This window comes from Trachinotus anak, unplaced genomic scaffold, assembly GCF_046630095.1.
Source record: "Trachinotus anak isolate AG129_WGS33_773 ecotype Australia unplaced genomic scaffold, CSIRO_AGI_Tana_v1 ptg000002l, whole genome shotgun sequence".
Taxonomy (NCBI): domain Eukaryota; kingdom Metazoa; phylum Chordata; class Actinopteri; order Carangiformes; family Carangidae; genus Trachinotus; species Trachinotus anak.
Genome location: NW_027273853.1, coordinates 12,625,802 through 12,642,034, shown reverse-complemented (window position 1 = coordinate 12,642,034; position 16,233 = coordinate 12,625,802). Strand labels below are relative to the sequence as shown.

The 16,233-nt window shown below is 41.2% G+C and overlaps 2 long non-coding RNA genes across 2 annotated transcripts; one reads left to right on the top strand and one right to left on the bottom strand.

Moving 5' to 3' along the window:
* Positions 1-39: 39 nt before the first annotated feature.
* On the bottom strand, positions 40-7,233 carry LOC139633255 (uncharacterized). The gene is made up of 3 exons (XR_011693716.1): positions 7,097-7,233; positions 3,749-3,832; positions 40-3,651 (listed from the first exon to the last, which is right to left on the bottom strand). It is a non-coding gene; the product is annotated as an uncharacterized lncRNA (long non-coding RNA).
* A 5,916-nt stretch (positions 7,234-13,149) lies between these two features.
* Positions 13,150-16,075, top strand: LOC139633243 (uncharacterized). The gene is made up of 3 exons (XR_011693714.1): positions 13,150-13,549; positions 13,672-13,711; positions 15,365-16,075. It is a non-coding gene; the product is annotated as an uncharacterized lncRNA (long non-coding RNA).
* The last annotated feature ends 158 nt before the right edge of the window (positions 16,076-16,233 follow it).

Genomic DNA, 16,233 nt, shown 5'->3' with positions numbered 1-16,233 from the left:
GGCGTGTCGGCCGGCAGCGCTCGGCAGCATCATCGGAGTAGCCGCTCATTCATTGGGCACTGCGTGTCCCCAAATGCACCGAACAATACGAGTTTACTTGAAAGTTTCACCACAGGTTGCAGACGGGTTATGCATTGCAGAAACCTTCAGGAAGAAAACGCGCAATATAGGAATATATATATATATATATATTTATTTATTTCTTTTTAGAGTGGGTGGGAGGGATTATGCTGCAGCATCCTGTCCAAGCCTGCATGCATGTACACTGACACATTTTGTACCATTTGAATGAAATAAAATAAACTATAATAGATAAAGGTTCCAATTATCAATTACAGAAAACAGTGAAATGTTTTAATCTAATTTACCATAGTGTAAACTGATGTCTGCAGACTGTTTAGTCTGACCAACAGCCCAAACCATTCACTTCACAGTGCTATCAAACTGAGGAAAACAGCAAATCCTCACACTGAAAAAGAAGAAACCAGAAAATAATTATGAATACTATAATAAAAAATGGCTGCAGATTAATTTTCTGAGATACATTACCGCTAATTGATTATCAAAAATATAAGTTGGCTTCATAAGGATATTAATGTATGGGAAATAAGTGTAGCAGGAGCAATTTCCTCTTTACGCACTGAACGTTCAATATTTTTGTCATGAAGTAACTTAATGAGATGAATTGCTGAGGCCATTATGCCACTGACTTCTCCATATGCAAATGACCAATCACAAATGAGGAAACAATAAAGAAAAAAAGCACACAGGTCACAGGTGAACATATATTTTAAGAGAGTTGCCAAATCTGCAAAATGGGGTACAGTTCATCATCAACAAGACGTCCGCGATTCTTTGAATATTATTGTGTCACCTTCTTGGAGCGGTCAGCACACTGTGGAGCCTCTGGCCAATGAGACGCTGCACCAGCAGTGAGCTCAACTGCTTCTAACTGCCAAATTATTGGCTTAGCCCGCTGAGATTCCACACAGGGAAAATAATTCTTCCTCACAGCCGCTCAAAGGCTTTTAATTACATTCTAGTCAAGGAAGGGATAGTGGTGTGAACATGACTGGCAATAATTGTCACAGTTGTTCAAATTCCTGTCTAACCTGTTTATTAAACCTTCTTTTTAGTGGATTGCAGTCCTACCAGAGTGCACTGTGAGCTTTGTGAAGCACAACTATAGGCAGAAATGGAAAAGTGGCATCGTATCTGCAATGTGGCCTTGCCAACTCAAAAATGGCATTCAGGAGCTGATATGTGTGGGTGATTAGGATCCATTTTCAAGTGTAATTTTCTGCTAAATGTGAAATCAACAGCTTGTTTTTTTGGGAGGATGGCGGCTTACTTTCAGCAAACTTAGCAATTTACCTCGAAACCCTCCTCCGAGCAGCTCTGTGGCCTCTGCCAACTGAAATCCAGCCAGACACCCCAGGCAATGTCTTCTTCAATTGATCCTCAGGCCAGAGACAAGCGACACCATTGTGAGGAGGAAAGAGTCAAGGTACAAAGCTGTGTGATATGAAGGTTTTGTCTTCACTAGACAGCTTCTTGTTTCATGGTGTGAGTTTTACAGCTAAGTCAGTATGATCATATTTCCAAAAAAACTGGAAATTAAATTTGACAAAAGTCAATTTTTCATTAGTTTTCAAGTTTAGGTTTTCAAAAACAGACATGCAGTAAAATTGCATGCCATCAGTTACAAAGTCCTGGATGAAAACAAACCAGCTGATGCTATTGATTAGCAGCAAGGACACACCTAATGTCCCTGTTAACCTCATGCAACCAAATAAGCCCCATTGTTTATATAAAAGATGTTTTCAGGGTGCATTTTTCTCAGATAAGGTACATAACAAAAATCTGCTTCGTACATAATGTTCTCAATGCTACAGTGCAGCTTTTTCATCCTTTATTTATCCATCTTTAAGCCCAGTTCACAAAAAATAGTTGATTTAAACACTTTAATTAAGAATAAAAATAAACACACACTCCACTGATACAGGATTAGACCTGCTTTCCTGCAGCAGCTGATGCTCTCCTGTGAGAATGAATGCACACTTTCAGCACTGTGCACAAAAGCCCACACTAGAAAGTTCCCAGTGTTCAGTGTGAGCAAGGCGATGTGGCATTCAGAAGGCCATCTGGCTGTATTATTTTACATATTCTTTCACCACAAAAACATGGTGTTCTTGTGTTTCATGTGGTGCTTTGGCGTTCTATTCTAACGAGAGCACGTCAAGAGGGTTTAGTTCCTCTTTCACAGGGTTATTTCCCAGAGCTGTGTAGAAACTGCAAGTGTTTATCAATTCACACTGGGTGTCAAGCACAAGAAGAGGCCAAAAGAGACAGTGAGGAAATCAGCGGCAGCTTATACAACTCAACCTCTACAAAGGTAACATGCAGCAGTAGAAGTGGTCATTTAAAAAAAAAAAAAAAAAAATCTCTCTCAGGGGGAAACAGTGAACCGTCTCCCTCTGTGGCTGCAACAATCTGATGATTCAAGAGACCTTTTGTACATTCCCAAATCCCAGCACCACTCCCCCAGTGCGCAGAGTCCAAACTGCACAGTGTCTGGCACTGACACAAAGTTCTCAGGCGGGAACAGTGATTTGATTGGCCTCTTCACTTCTGTTTGTAATGGGAGAGATCCTCTTTAAGAACAGGACAGCCTGACCACTTTAACAATCTGGCTGCCCTGGCGTGTCAAGGCCGGGCTCCCAAGGCTGTGAAAAAAACCCAAAAAACTACAAAAGCATTAAACACCACAAGTGGGTTTAGATTGATGAGTTTTCTCTTCTCTGCAGCAGGCGGTGATGTTCAGTGCGGGAGGCAGACCTCTGGCTTATGACCTAAGTTTGATCCCAATGTTTGGGTAAAACATTGCGTCAGGCATTAGGCTGTCATGAACTCCATGTTGAGGCTTGAAGGTGAGTGCTTTGAGCTACATGCTAACATCAGCATGCTAACATGCTCACAATGACAATGCTAACATGCTGACGTAATGTTAACCGAGTACACCATCTTAATCTAGTGTGTTAGCATGCTAACGTTTCCTTACACACAAAGCTTATTGGCTTGATATAAGTTTAGTCATTTAAACCAAAGTATTGGACACATAAAAATTTGACCTGATGATGGAAAAGTTAAAGGGTCACCAGTAGAAAAGTCTAATTTGTTGTTTTTCACAATGATAGAGCTTTTCTTATAAACTGGATCATTTATTAACTAAGGAGTTCCCTTTAATTCAGTGCTAAAGTTGTCAGGACACTCCTGACAACTTGACAGCTTTCCCTGAAATGAAAGTGAGCCAACTCTTATCAGAACAGAAAAAGTAATAAAGCACTTAAGGGTGTTTTAGTGCGGAGCCAGTCTTTCTGGAAATGTCATATGTCTTATCTCTTATTGACTCATATGAGAACAATACCGGTTGAACTTGTGGTTTCAAGTAAATCAGAGACACTAATTCACTGATTACAATTAGCTTGGTAAGAAATCATAAAGAACATATGGTGCTGAAGTGTCGGTAGGCCTACTATGCCGTCTGTCTTGTTTGTTGTTGTTGTTGTTCTCCAAAGCTTACTCATAATTAGTGACACACTACCAGTTGGGCCTCATGACTAATGACTACAAAGCAGGCTGTGATTTCACCTGTATAGAAGAAAAGAGGATTAGTCAGAAGATATTGTATAGTTGTTAAAGAGTAAACATGTTCAAGTCAACAGCAGGTACTAAGTCTAATACCCACCTTCTGAGTCTCTCTGCAACAATGAACCACATATCCTGGTGTTTCAGTAAGCCACAGGTAAAATATTGTTCCTTGTTTCTTTGACTGAGGAGGGAAAAGAACAGCAGATTACATGCAGCATGTGTGAATGCAGTAATCACGTAAGGCCAAATGAGTCAGTCAGGTGTAACTAAAACAAGTAAACAAGTCCAAACTACATGTTATTGTAACAAAGTGCAGCCTCCCTGCTGTCTAGCAGGATATACTAGTTCCAGTGTTATTGAGTCCTTATCATCAAGACTCTACTGTCATGACATTACGATTAGACACACAGAGTGCAAACAGGAGGCTGAAAAGACTGCTGACTGTCCAGGACAAGAGTGAAAGCCAAATAATGACTTGTACAAATAAGATCACATGTCCCTGTTCCTTTTCTATGCTATTCCCAAATAACCACTGGGTTTTATTCAGAAAGGGTTCAGGATCTGATCTCTCACAGAAGAAATACACTACACCCATTCTGGCTTGATTTCTACCATCCAAAAAAAGGGCTGTTTATCAATCAACTTATTCTTAAGTTTTTGATTTTGAAAAGCCTATCAGAGGTATGTTGAGAGGATCTTAATTTTTAAAATGTATTTTTGGCCTTTTAATTTATTGCCTTTGTCGCTGAGCTCACTGAGAAGATCATTATAATTCTTGGAATGGAAATAGGGGCAAACAGCAACCCTGTCTCAGTCCAAGGTAACAAAATCCAATAAATAAACCAAGCTCACTAACTAACACATTATATATCTTTGTATAATCTATACAACAATTGTAAAAGACATAGTAAAAGAAGTAAATAAATAAGAAGGAAAAGTGGGAGTTTATGCGGGGTTATGTGTGGGACTATTTTTTAGCTGAGCATGTGATTTGCAGGAATGATTCCAATAAGTCATTGTGCTCAGCCAAGAAGTCGCCTTGACACATAACCCCTGTAAAACCACAGTGTCATATTTACATGGGTTTAACAAATAACACAATGTTTTAATTTGTGAGCTTTAGAGGTGTTGGTGGATGGATCTTGTTCACACACAGCCTGGTTAGCTGTTTCCACCCGCTTCAAGTCTTAAGCTAAGCTAAGCTAACTGTCTCCTGGCCTTATGCAGATTTGACAGACAAATATGAAAATGGCATTGTACTTTCCATCTAACTCTCAGCAAGAAGGCAAATAAGCATGTTTCACAAAATGTTGTGGCTAAATCTTATAATATAACATGTTGACACGAACGAGGTCAGACAATCATATGTGCAGCTCATGGATGTTTTATAAAAGCTGTGTGTAAACAGCTTACATAATCAGACATGTGCATGCCTGTAACTGTTGAGGAAACATATATAAAAAATGATGTGCAATGAGGCAGCAGTGACCTGCATATGTATGTGCGGTTATGATAACACACCAGGAAGTTGTCTGACACGTAACTCCCTGTAAAACCACATACTGTCATATGTATATGGATTAACAAACAATATAATGTTTTAATAAGTGAGCTGTACAGGTGCTGGTAGGTGGAGTTGGGGATCTTCTGACAGAGCTAGGCTAGCTGTTTCCTCCTGCTTCAAGCCGTATGTGCCATGAGTGCTATGAGCAGTGAGCTGCATACGTATGCGCAGTTCAAGCAGCATGCAGATTAACCCACAAAAGCAGACCACGGCAGTTTGTATACATGCTGCCATGCAGATGTTCTTCTTCAAAAACAACTCGTAAGTTGAGACTGGAAGGAAGATGAGGAAGCACTGTGAAGTCTGACAGCACAAAGGTGCTCTGCAAGGCACCTTGCAAGAAGAGGGTGGAGGTTGAAAGGGGGTCACTGCGTCAGTTCACAGAAGGGTGGGAGGTGTTGTCGAAGGCAGAGTTCAGTTTGGTCGTCATCCTCCCTCTGCCTTTGCCTTAAGGCTATCCATGTTCAGCCACACAACAGAGGCAGCCTTTCTCACCAGTATGTTAATCCTGCCAGCCTCCCCCGCCTTGGTGCTGCCTCCCCGGCACACCACCACAAAGAACAGAGTGCTGCCCAACACTCATTGATAGAACATGTTGAATTGTCTGTTGCATAACATGAGAGAAGAAGAGCCTCCTCAAAACAAGTACTCCTACCATATGACGTGAAAGTGACGACTGTCATGCATGCACAGTTCAGTTCATAATCATAAGCTAAAATCCACGTCACTCACTTGACCCAGGGCTTGCGCTGAGCCATGACTATGTACTACCATCAATGTCCCTTTACATCACAGCGTGGTGGCTTTGTCCACTCCACACAATACAGCTCAAAAGAGCAAAGTGAAGCGGACACAGTTTTGTTTTTGCACCCATTTGCTGGTCAGTAGTGGCCCTATTCAGAAAGCATTGATCAGTGCAGTAGCTGGAGAGGGATGTGCCTCGCAGGCACTGGTGAGGAGAACTGAATCTGAAATACACCATTCAGCTCAGCGGGGAGTCCGCAGGCGCTGCATTAACTCGCTGAGCCGATGGCATAGGGATGAGGGTATCTTTTCTAAGGCCGTTCAACAGAGGCACTTGTATGGCAGGTCATCCACGAAGAATGAACCTGCTCGAGTCTACACAGAAACACAACACTGAAGACATAGACTGACTTGATGACTTGAAGACTTGAAGTTAAACATTACAGGGCTGCGACTGGTGATTATTTTCATCACTGATTAATCTGCAGATTACCTTTTCTATCAATCATTTAATCAGTGATTTTAAAAAAAAAGTAATAAGGTAATAATTTCCCTGAGCAAAGCTAATGTCAAGTCTGTTTTATCTGACCAACAGCCTAAACCCCAAAGATATCAAATGCACATCAATACAAAACACACAAAAGCAGCAAATCCATGTTTCTTTTTTGCTTGAAAAGTGAGTGAGAGGATAAATCAAGATAGATAGATAGATAGTTAGATAGATAGCAACTTCGGTGAAGATGCTTGGTTTTTGGAAAATGATTCACTGCATTTTTGTGTACTTTGTACTGATTAGACACTGGGTTACATAAATAAACATATGCGCCCATGACTTTTTGTGATTTGTCCTCATTCCCCCTTTGCAGGTACATTGCAGTTAATTTTCTGACTTGCGCAGTGTCTGATGCAAATTCTGACATTTTCCCATTTTTTCTTTACTTTTAGTCGGTTTCGATTGAGATTGTGCACGGCTATAGGCCTGTCCTATGGATAGAGTACAGCATATATATATATATATATATATATATATATATATATGCTGCAGTTTGAAATTCTCCGTGGTGCAGAGAGAGTTCAAAGGGGAAAAAAAACGAGGCTGAATTTCATAACATACGATTTCCAAAGAGATAGTCTTACACCACATGGCTGTTTTCACCGCTACGACCGGAGTGTGCTCTAAAGTCACCGGGTTCAAAAGTGGGCGAGGCTCCGCACAGGCTCCGGCGGTGCACCACCTCAGCTCGGTGCATGAACCAGGAGGACCGCGGGGATGCGCCCGGTGTGAGGGGGGGTGAGGAGGAAAGAAATGACATGAGAGAAGTTGCGGCGTCTCCACTCCCACGGCGCGCCGTTTCGCTCACCGCAAACGACACCGTCTGCAGGGGACGCACGTTGTTTATCCTCGAATGACCCCAATGCTGAAGCGAGAACATCCCGTTCCTGGGATATTAATAGCTCTCCTTGCGTCACCAAACTGTGGCGGACCATTTTGCTAGACACGCAACGGAGCCACAAACTGTGCCAGCAACACATTCTCCTCCAAAGCAAACATGGCTATAAAACAGGTAGTCATCATTCTCCACCAGCTGTCTGTGGGTCCTTGCAGCCAATGTGATTACCACTTGTATGTGTTACACACGTTGTTACTAGGGCGGTGAGAGCTGACAGTAACTCAGCCAGTGCACATTGATCTGGTAGTTTAGTGTCAAACTGAAGGGCGCTGTATTTGTGTTTATGCAGATGAATCAGTCTGAAAGAAAAAAAAACAACTATAAAAATCTATACAACAGTGTACAGAGCAGTTTTCCAGCCCGACAATCCAGCACAGTGCTGTGCCAGGAGGAGAGCCAATGTTGTTGATAAGCTGAAAGCCATAGCCTACAATGTACAATAAACCATATGTTAACTCGATCCCTTCCCCCCCAATCCTGGAGCCAAGTGGGGCTGGAGCTACAGAGCCTGGCCTGCATAGCTCTAAGGGGAGGGAGAGAGGGGAGAGAGGTGGGAGGAGAGTTTCTGTTGCTATGTTCTCTGGGAGTCTCCTATCTGGAGGATCTATGGGCAGGCTGATTTTGAGGGCTGACATGGCAATGTTGTATGTAGGTCAGCGACAGTAAAAAAAAAAAAACTTTGGCAGCTGAAAATCACACTGGAGGAGAAGTGTTTGTGTGCACTGCCGTAGCGTACTGTAAATCTTTACATATTTCTGTATGCAGAAAGACTGACAGCCGGGAACTGTGCCTCACCCAGGCTGGGCAACCAGTCATACAGGTGGCTCTTGGTGTTAAGCCTGAGGTTTTCCAGTTTCATCCTTTCCATAATGTGACGGCATAGCACCCACCACACCTGTATACACAAGCACAGGGGTTGAGGCGTTCACCTCGGGGCGACGCGTGTTTTCAGAAGCCAAATAAAACTTCCTGGGGAGTTAATAAAAGTATGCTAATGTGTGTGCGTTGGAAAATCTGTGTGTAGAAAAATGAATAAAGCTGATATAAACAAACTCAACACAAGGAGTTTTTTTTTTCACTATTTCACACACTCCACTCCACATCAGTGGGATGAGTTTCCTCAACTGCCATGAAAACATTTAAACTTTGCATGAGAACGTTTAGGTCTTCTCATCCATGTTTACTTAGAATTTGAGCTTGCTGGTTCCTTGTTGACCTTGGAGACAAAAACAAACACAATCTGTTGATGAAGTCCAAGTGATACAGTCGAAAGTAAATCACCCTTGAGTCAAATTTGTTTTGTCATCTGCTGTTGCCAAGCCTGAGAATGAACTGAGCTTATGCAAGTGAAGAACTTTCCTGAGGTGAGTTTCAACTTTAAAACAGGGAACTGCTGATTTTGAGGAAACAATCATGAATAAATGAATCCCTTTTATGAAGTTTTAGATGCTTCATGCGTCTGTTCACCAGTTCCTGTATCATGTCAGCTTTGCCTCAGTCAAACCCTTCCTTCCTGTGTGGGTGTGAGAAAACAGTTTGTTTTTAAGGGAAGTGATATGATTTGCACAGACCTTAAGAAAAGCGTACCTGTACATGGTGCTCAAGATGAGAGCAGGATGACGCTTGTGTTAAAACCTCAAGATAACTGTGGGACCCTGAAATTCCTTGGCTTTAAAAGATATCTGGACGTACAACACGACTGAATGATGGCGGACAAGGTTAATGGACAGCAAGAGGACATGAGTTTGTGTGATTCAGACGCCATTCACTTCTATAGCTGTTACACAGACGAAGAGGTTTTTCTTCACAATATGTCTCTAGAATAAAGACGCCACGGTACAGGCTGGCTAGATTCAATAATTTCAGTGTTTAGCCAGGACTTTAAAGATTTGTCTGCCCCAGCAGCCACAACCGATTACCTTACTGCTGTTTGCTTAGTCTCCCACCACCATCTGTGTTTCAGATCATCCAAGGCAGTTCTAATTACAGTCACAGGCAAGAGCCCATAGATAATGACAATGCTGCTATGATCAGCAGGATTAGACAGGTGCTTGTCGACTTGCTTTGACTCGGGCTTTTATGGTCTGTAACACACTCTAGACAATCAATGAGGAGATGAGAACCTCACTGACTCTTTGTTTCCTGCTAACATACACTAACAGTGCAATTTTCTCTAACGGAGGTGTGTTTCCATCACAGGTGTTTACATCACAGGGGCATAGCCGTGTCTTGTCATGTAAACATATACACTGCCGGTCAAAAGTTTAAAACAATCACATTTTTCCAGTTTTTATTGAAATGTAAGCAGTTTCAGTCCAGTGAATAACCTGATATGGCCTAAAGGCAAACAGTGAACTGGCCAAGATAAAACCAAACAAACAAGCAAAAAAAAGTTTAGGTCACCAAAAATTGAACGATCACATGTTTTCACAGAAAACAGGACTTTTTCAGAGATTAACAAAATGGTTAACACATACAACTTTCCTGCAGCAATGGAAGTAAATGAAGGCCTGAAAGTTGATGCAAACAGTTCCTACAAGTGCCCCAACTGTTGTTGGCCTACAAACCCTCTGTCTATACAAAGGCTGTGTTAGAGTAAACTGCGTGTACATACACCCTCTGATGCATCATTAGGACAATATTGTACTGCAGGAGGTTGCACTGTGTATTGCAGTACTATTGTATCAGAATGGAGACAAAGAGGCAATAACAAAGGAAGACAGAATGGTTGGTCGGGGGTTCATCCTACAGCAAAAATAATGAGCCAAAACATTAGAAGAAAAGAACAGGAAGGTGGCTTCAAATGATGGAAGACCAGTACAGTCTCCAAATTAAACCAGCTACTGAATGTGTTCAAATTTAGGATTTAAGGTTTCATGATTTGAATATTTTTATTTATTTGCTCTATGCTTTAATTTCAGAAACAGTGAGACATTAGACTGTGTAAATATCAGTAACAGCTGGAAAAATGGAGGTGTTCTAAAACTATTATTATCATGTTTACAGTGGTAGTGTGAACACAATCATTATTGCTGCAATTTGATTATATTTAATGATGGCAGTTGTGAAAATGCCTATGATGTATTCACACACTTCATGTTGGTCTTCCAAGTGAATCAGAAAAAGTCTGTTTATCTCACTCTCAGTATTTGTCAGTTGACATTATTATTATATGAAACTAAATTCAGCTGTTGAAAAGTTTGTCTCACTCAGCTGAAGATGGTTATTTAGAGCTTTTAGTTTGGACACATCAAAACTTCCATAAAAACTTCAGTAAAGTTTATTTGATAATTTGTTCAAACAACTAATCCAAATGAAAAAGCACTTTACACTGATCTAGCACACTAACCCACATCCATGTGCTTTGGTGCCTCCAAGTATTTAGCATATACACGTCTGCAGTGCCTTTATGTTCTAGTCACTTGAGACTGGAACAGTCTGGAATAGTCCAAGCTCATGACTTTCTAATGCCACATAATACTGTGTTTTATGTATGACCCAGTCATAGAAGCATCTCTGGGGATTATCCAGAGCTAGCATAGCATTAACAACAGCCTGTGGCTCAGATGAAGCACTGAAAATATTGACTGTTTTTGGCTGGTAATGCGCAGTAATCCTGCTCACAGCAGTTAGTAATCAAACATGGCAATAGCTATTGATTTTGCTTGTTTACATCTGATTCTGACATTCATTTACATCTAGCTATCAAACCGTGGTTGTCGTCTAACGTTCAAGAAAACTGTATCATGTGGCTTTGGTTCCTGGTGCGAAAGTGTTGATCAGCAGTTCTGTGCTTTTTGTCTGTCTAGCTGTCTGTTTCCATGTTGCATCCTCAGAGTGTTATTGCCGGGCAGTCCAGATATTTCTTTGATCACATATCAGTCCATTAAGAGGTCAGGGAAAGCATGAGGAAAAGAAGGCTTTTCACTGTGAATCCCACATCTGGTTGTTTGGATGTTGGACAATAAGTTGATTCTGGAAGTTTACGCAGCTGAGCGCAGGACTCAAAACCCCCACCTCCAGTGAGAAAGATCTGCAGGGGAAGGGCTTATGTGATTTCCCCCCTGACAGCACAGACACTGCAGTCAAATCTATGAAACTTCTCTGATCAAAGGAAGGAGCCACTGTTCAGTTCAGTATGACATATTGTGAAATGGCGTTAGTGGTTGGAGTAACTTCCTGCAGGTCAAGGGAGCTGCTGTTTTACAGCCCCACTGCAGCATATGGATTCCCTGTTAACCTTTGTGTGGGCCCCAGGTCAATCTTGAAAATGCCTTACGCCAGCATGTGCTCACTGAGGAGCAGAATAGAGATATATAAACGGGCCAGCCGATTAGCTGCTCCAAGCAGGACATTCGTGGAATGCGTTTCTCCCTGGGGACGGGTTTCCAGGAACAGTTTTGCTCAAGTGGTGTGCAATGAACCAGTCTGTGAGCAGAAGCAGACAGAGCTGGGTGTGCACAAGTGTGCTCTGGTGTTGACCAGAGAAGTTGTTAGCCACAAACGGACCTATAGTCTGCCGCGCCTCTTTCCTGTCTACTTCCCTAAAATCCGTTTTGTGCTGACAGTGTAGTACAGAGAGACCACTCCTCTAAACATATGCCTTATCATCGGTGTTATCCTCATAAGCCGTAACCTTCAGGAGGACCTGCTGCTCCACATGCCTGGCTATGCAATTTTACCCTTCACCCCATTCTGTCCCCTCCTGAGCCCCAGACCTTGTAAACATCCTTTTTCTGACACCATTGGACTCCAGTGAGACTTCACGCCCTGCAGCTCTGAGACATGACCCACAGGGGGCTTTCCCTCATATTGTTTACACACTTGTAACGTTCATTACCTCATGAAGACAGGTTTAAAGAACAAAATGATTATTTTGGCAGGAAGAACCCATGTCATTTTTACCCTGATAAGGAGAGTTAAGACCTGTGCTGCATTTCCAGCTCATGGATGTTGCCAGAATCAGCTTTTATCTTCCTGTGCGTCTTCAGTTGCAAAGTTACAAGGTTTAGACCATTTTCCTGCAATACAGCAAACATTTGTGGGCTGTCATATTGTCATATACAGTCACTAGAGGATTAGACTGTTGGATTAGATTTTATTGGCACTGCACACAAACTGCAGTTTGGCATTCGACCAGACAGTGCAAAGAATAGCAAAAGTTCATTTACAGTAGCTGTAATATAAACATAAACAAATATAACCAAGAATAAATTGTACAGTTTGAATGCATGCAGACATGTCAGTAATATAACACAAATCTGTAATGCATGGACACAACCAATAAACAGTATATCATAAAATAAGTTCATTCAGGTTTTATGCAGTATAAACAGTTAGCAGGTTTGGTGTAAAAAGGAGACAATATGTACGGTGTAATATGTTCAACAACATTTAAAAGGCATTTAAAAAGGTGCCAAGACATAATCTGAGATATCACTAGAAAATAAGAAATAGGTTTTTAGTTGCAATTAGTTTTTTATATTTTCAGCCTTTAATATTTTGCTGATCAGAAGGAAATGCAGCCGTAAGTGACAATTATAGAAAAATGGTAAACACTAAAATGTAGTGTAAAAGTAGCACAAGCAGACAAGAGTCAGCAAACTGACTCCACAATGTAATTTACACCGGCATATCTATCTAAAGTTGTATGCTATCATTAGCCACCATAAGCTGCTGGTCATGCCAGAGCAAGTTAGGCAGTGGCAGCCAAATGCCTGAGTGTGTTGAAGTGCGTTTTGTTGATTATGAATTCAAGTTTCCATGTGTGATAAGAAGATGATTGTGATCCATCTTTCAAAGAGTCTTAGAGTCTGGCTTTAAATCGTAAGTTAACGATGTCAGCAGTTAGACTGATTTGGATTGATATTCAGGGCTCTGTTCCACTATTCTTCAATAAGTCCTTTTGTTGGGTTTGAGACATAAAAATCAAGTTTTTACTGTTTCACGTCTGGTAAGTGGTTATTATGTGGGGAGCTTGAGGTGCTACCACTGCCCATGGACACGCAGAGAGCTAAGAGGACATGTCCCAACATGACCCACCCATAACAAACCACTAAATACTATTTCCTGCCCTTAACTTCAGCCAGTGTTTGGTCTGTTGAGAGAGATGAAATGTCAGGACACACACATCCTTGTGGTATGTTATCTCCCTCTACACATGTAATGTAGTGTTTCTGTAATCCATCCATCCATTTTTAATCTATCTGAGGAACTGTGTACGTGTTGTTATCAGCAGCGTGTGTTTGTCCTCCCCTGCAGTACTGAGGGACTGAACACACCTGAAGCACCAAGGTCTCAGGTGAGGGTGTAGTTCGTTTCCTTAACAACCAGGAGTAACACTGGCTGTTCACCAAGTCAAGAACACACAACTTTTATTGTTTTGTTACCGCAGGTCACTGTAGATCACCTTGATAAAAACCAGCGCACACGCAAACAAAAGCAGACATAATTGCCTTTGTTTGGTGTTTTTCGCCCGCAGGTTTCTGCAGGATGCTTGTTCCATTTAAATGTTTGGGTTTCCTTGTCAGGGGTGGTGCCTGTAAGCACTTTACAGGAACAAAGACGGTCTTCCACAGCTCGGCTGAAACGCACAAAGTGAAACATGTCCTCTCACATGAACGGTGTCTCCTTCCAGAGTATCACATGTGGAAGTGGTTTCAACTTAACCTGCTTCCCAGCTGTTGGCCTTCTCCCATCTGGCTTAAGTGATGAAATTAGTCACACAAGACATTTACAAATTATTAAGTAAAACAACTGATGGTAAATTGATCTTGATGCAAAGCAGGAGCCCCAAACACAATGTTGAGTCTGGGAACCAGTGCACCTTTTCTGTTTGTGCTGATTTTGCAGATTTCTGCTTGTGGCGTCTTTTTGTACTGATGAATCAAGACAACCTGAGAGAATTAAAGCACAAAAGCAGTTCTTACAATCACACTGTGACCCCATGACCAGTGTTAGGCACGAATTCCCTGAACATACAGTAGTACAGAGCGCCATCTTGTGGCTGAAGTTGGGCATTACATGTTCTAAAGGCACCAGTCAGTGGTTTGTGGTACACTGTGTGCTTCGAGGAGATACTGTTAGATTGATCCTTGCAGAGACTTTATATAAATTACATAAAGATGCGAGTGAACTGAATTAAAATCAGTGTTATAAGGCTTCATTTTTTTTTACCATACATCTGGGTGTAAGGGATTTACTACTGCTTGGAAAGCAGTCACCTCCTCTGCCAACCATAGCCTGTTCAATGATGGATTCATGTGAGGTTGGACTGACTTTAAATATTACCTGTCACCTGTAAAGAGAGATAACAGTATGTCAACGTCCTATTGTTTTTTTTTGTAGGCTCCAATATCTGCTATCTTTGGTGTCACAGACTACAGATTCTTCAAAATACAAATAACATGCACTTTAATGTTGTATTGTAGCAACAAGAGTCATTCAGTTATTTTTGCCTCTTTTGGTCTGTCACAGTATCATATATGTAGAGTATTTGAAAATAATAAAGGAGCAAGGCTGGCAGCTTTTCAATGAACTAACTATTCAGAGAAGTTCTGTGTGTCTAGGTGTTTGTTTCAGGAACCTCTGAATCCAAGAAACTAAATTTGATTCTGAAAAATCTTTGACCTTTCTGAGACAGTTGTTGATTAATACCCATCTTGATTCTAACTTTCAGTATTTTTCTGTCTTCAGATCCTCATACACTGGTAGTTTCATCCATCTGTTTTTGATATTGGGGCAGGTAGTGCAAACCTTGCCAGTGTTTTTTTTTGTGTGTGGCCATGCTGCACTTTTGAACCAATAGCCCTCCTCGCTTCTGCTTTACTCAGTGCTACACCTTCTCTTGGAGACAAATAATCTCCTCTACTGACACACGCAAAGCCACCAACAGATGATAAAGCTCATTTGTGTCTGCTTACAAGGGGAAATTACGCATTATCCATTCTTACAGACAGACCTCGCTGAGACACATGGCTGCTGTGGAGTAGAAAAAAAGGAAATCACCCATTCATGTTTGGTGTTGATTATTTCTGACCTCGTGAAAACATCTGACGTTCTTCACTGACCACAACAGGTACAGTTGTATCCTGAAGCTAATGCTAGTAACAGTACAATGGATGCTTGGGGACTTTATAGTGTGGATTAGTAGATTAGTTACCTCCATGCTTCACTTACACATGGTTTTTCTATAGTTTAGATTCCTATAATTTGCCTCTGAGAGCTTCCACTGCAGCACATGAGGGGTTTGTTTTTTTTACCTGATCTGATCTTTTTTTTGTAGGACTGATATTCTATTGGGAAAGTGGTCATAGACTTTCCTGCTAGCAGTGGTGTATTTTTCTCTACATGTTTTCTTGACAGTTTTGAATGTTGCTATGAAAATGTTCCTTCTTCCATATAACAGCTCCATTTAGTAACCAGTAGAGGGAGTTGCTGGATATCTAATTTGTCCATGTAAACATGACTCTTTTTTTCCATCTGAAGCTGAGATGGTGGCTTTTAGTATAATTTTCAGAATACCTATAGAAAATGTTTCTTCAGGATTCTGTAGGGGATCTGCTATACACTAACATATAATTAAGATTCCTAGACATAGAGGTTGTGGCACTTAAACATCACAATTTCTTTTCAGGTCAACATTCAGTAAAAAGAACAGGTCATTAAGACAATGCATAACAGGTTACAGTTGGTCTGAAGTAATGAATTCAGTATTAAAGTAATAAAATAGCTTAATGCTAATGGTTTCTTTCTCTTTTTTTTTTTCAAGCTCTGTTAATGAATAGCACAATATTTGCTCTTATTTGTAAGAGTTGGCCAAAA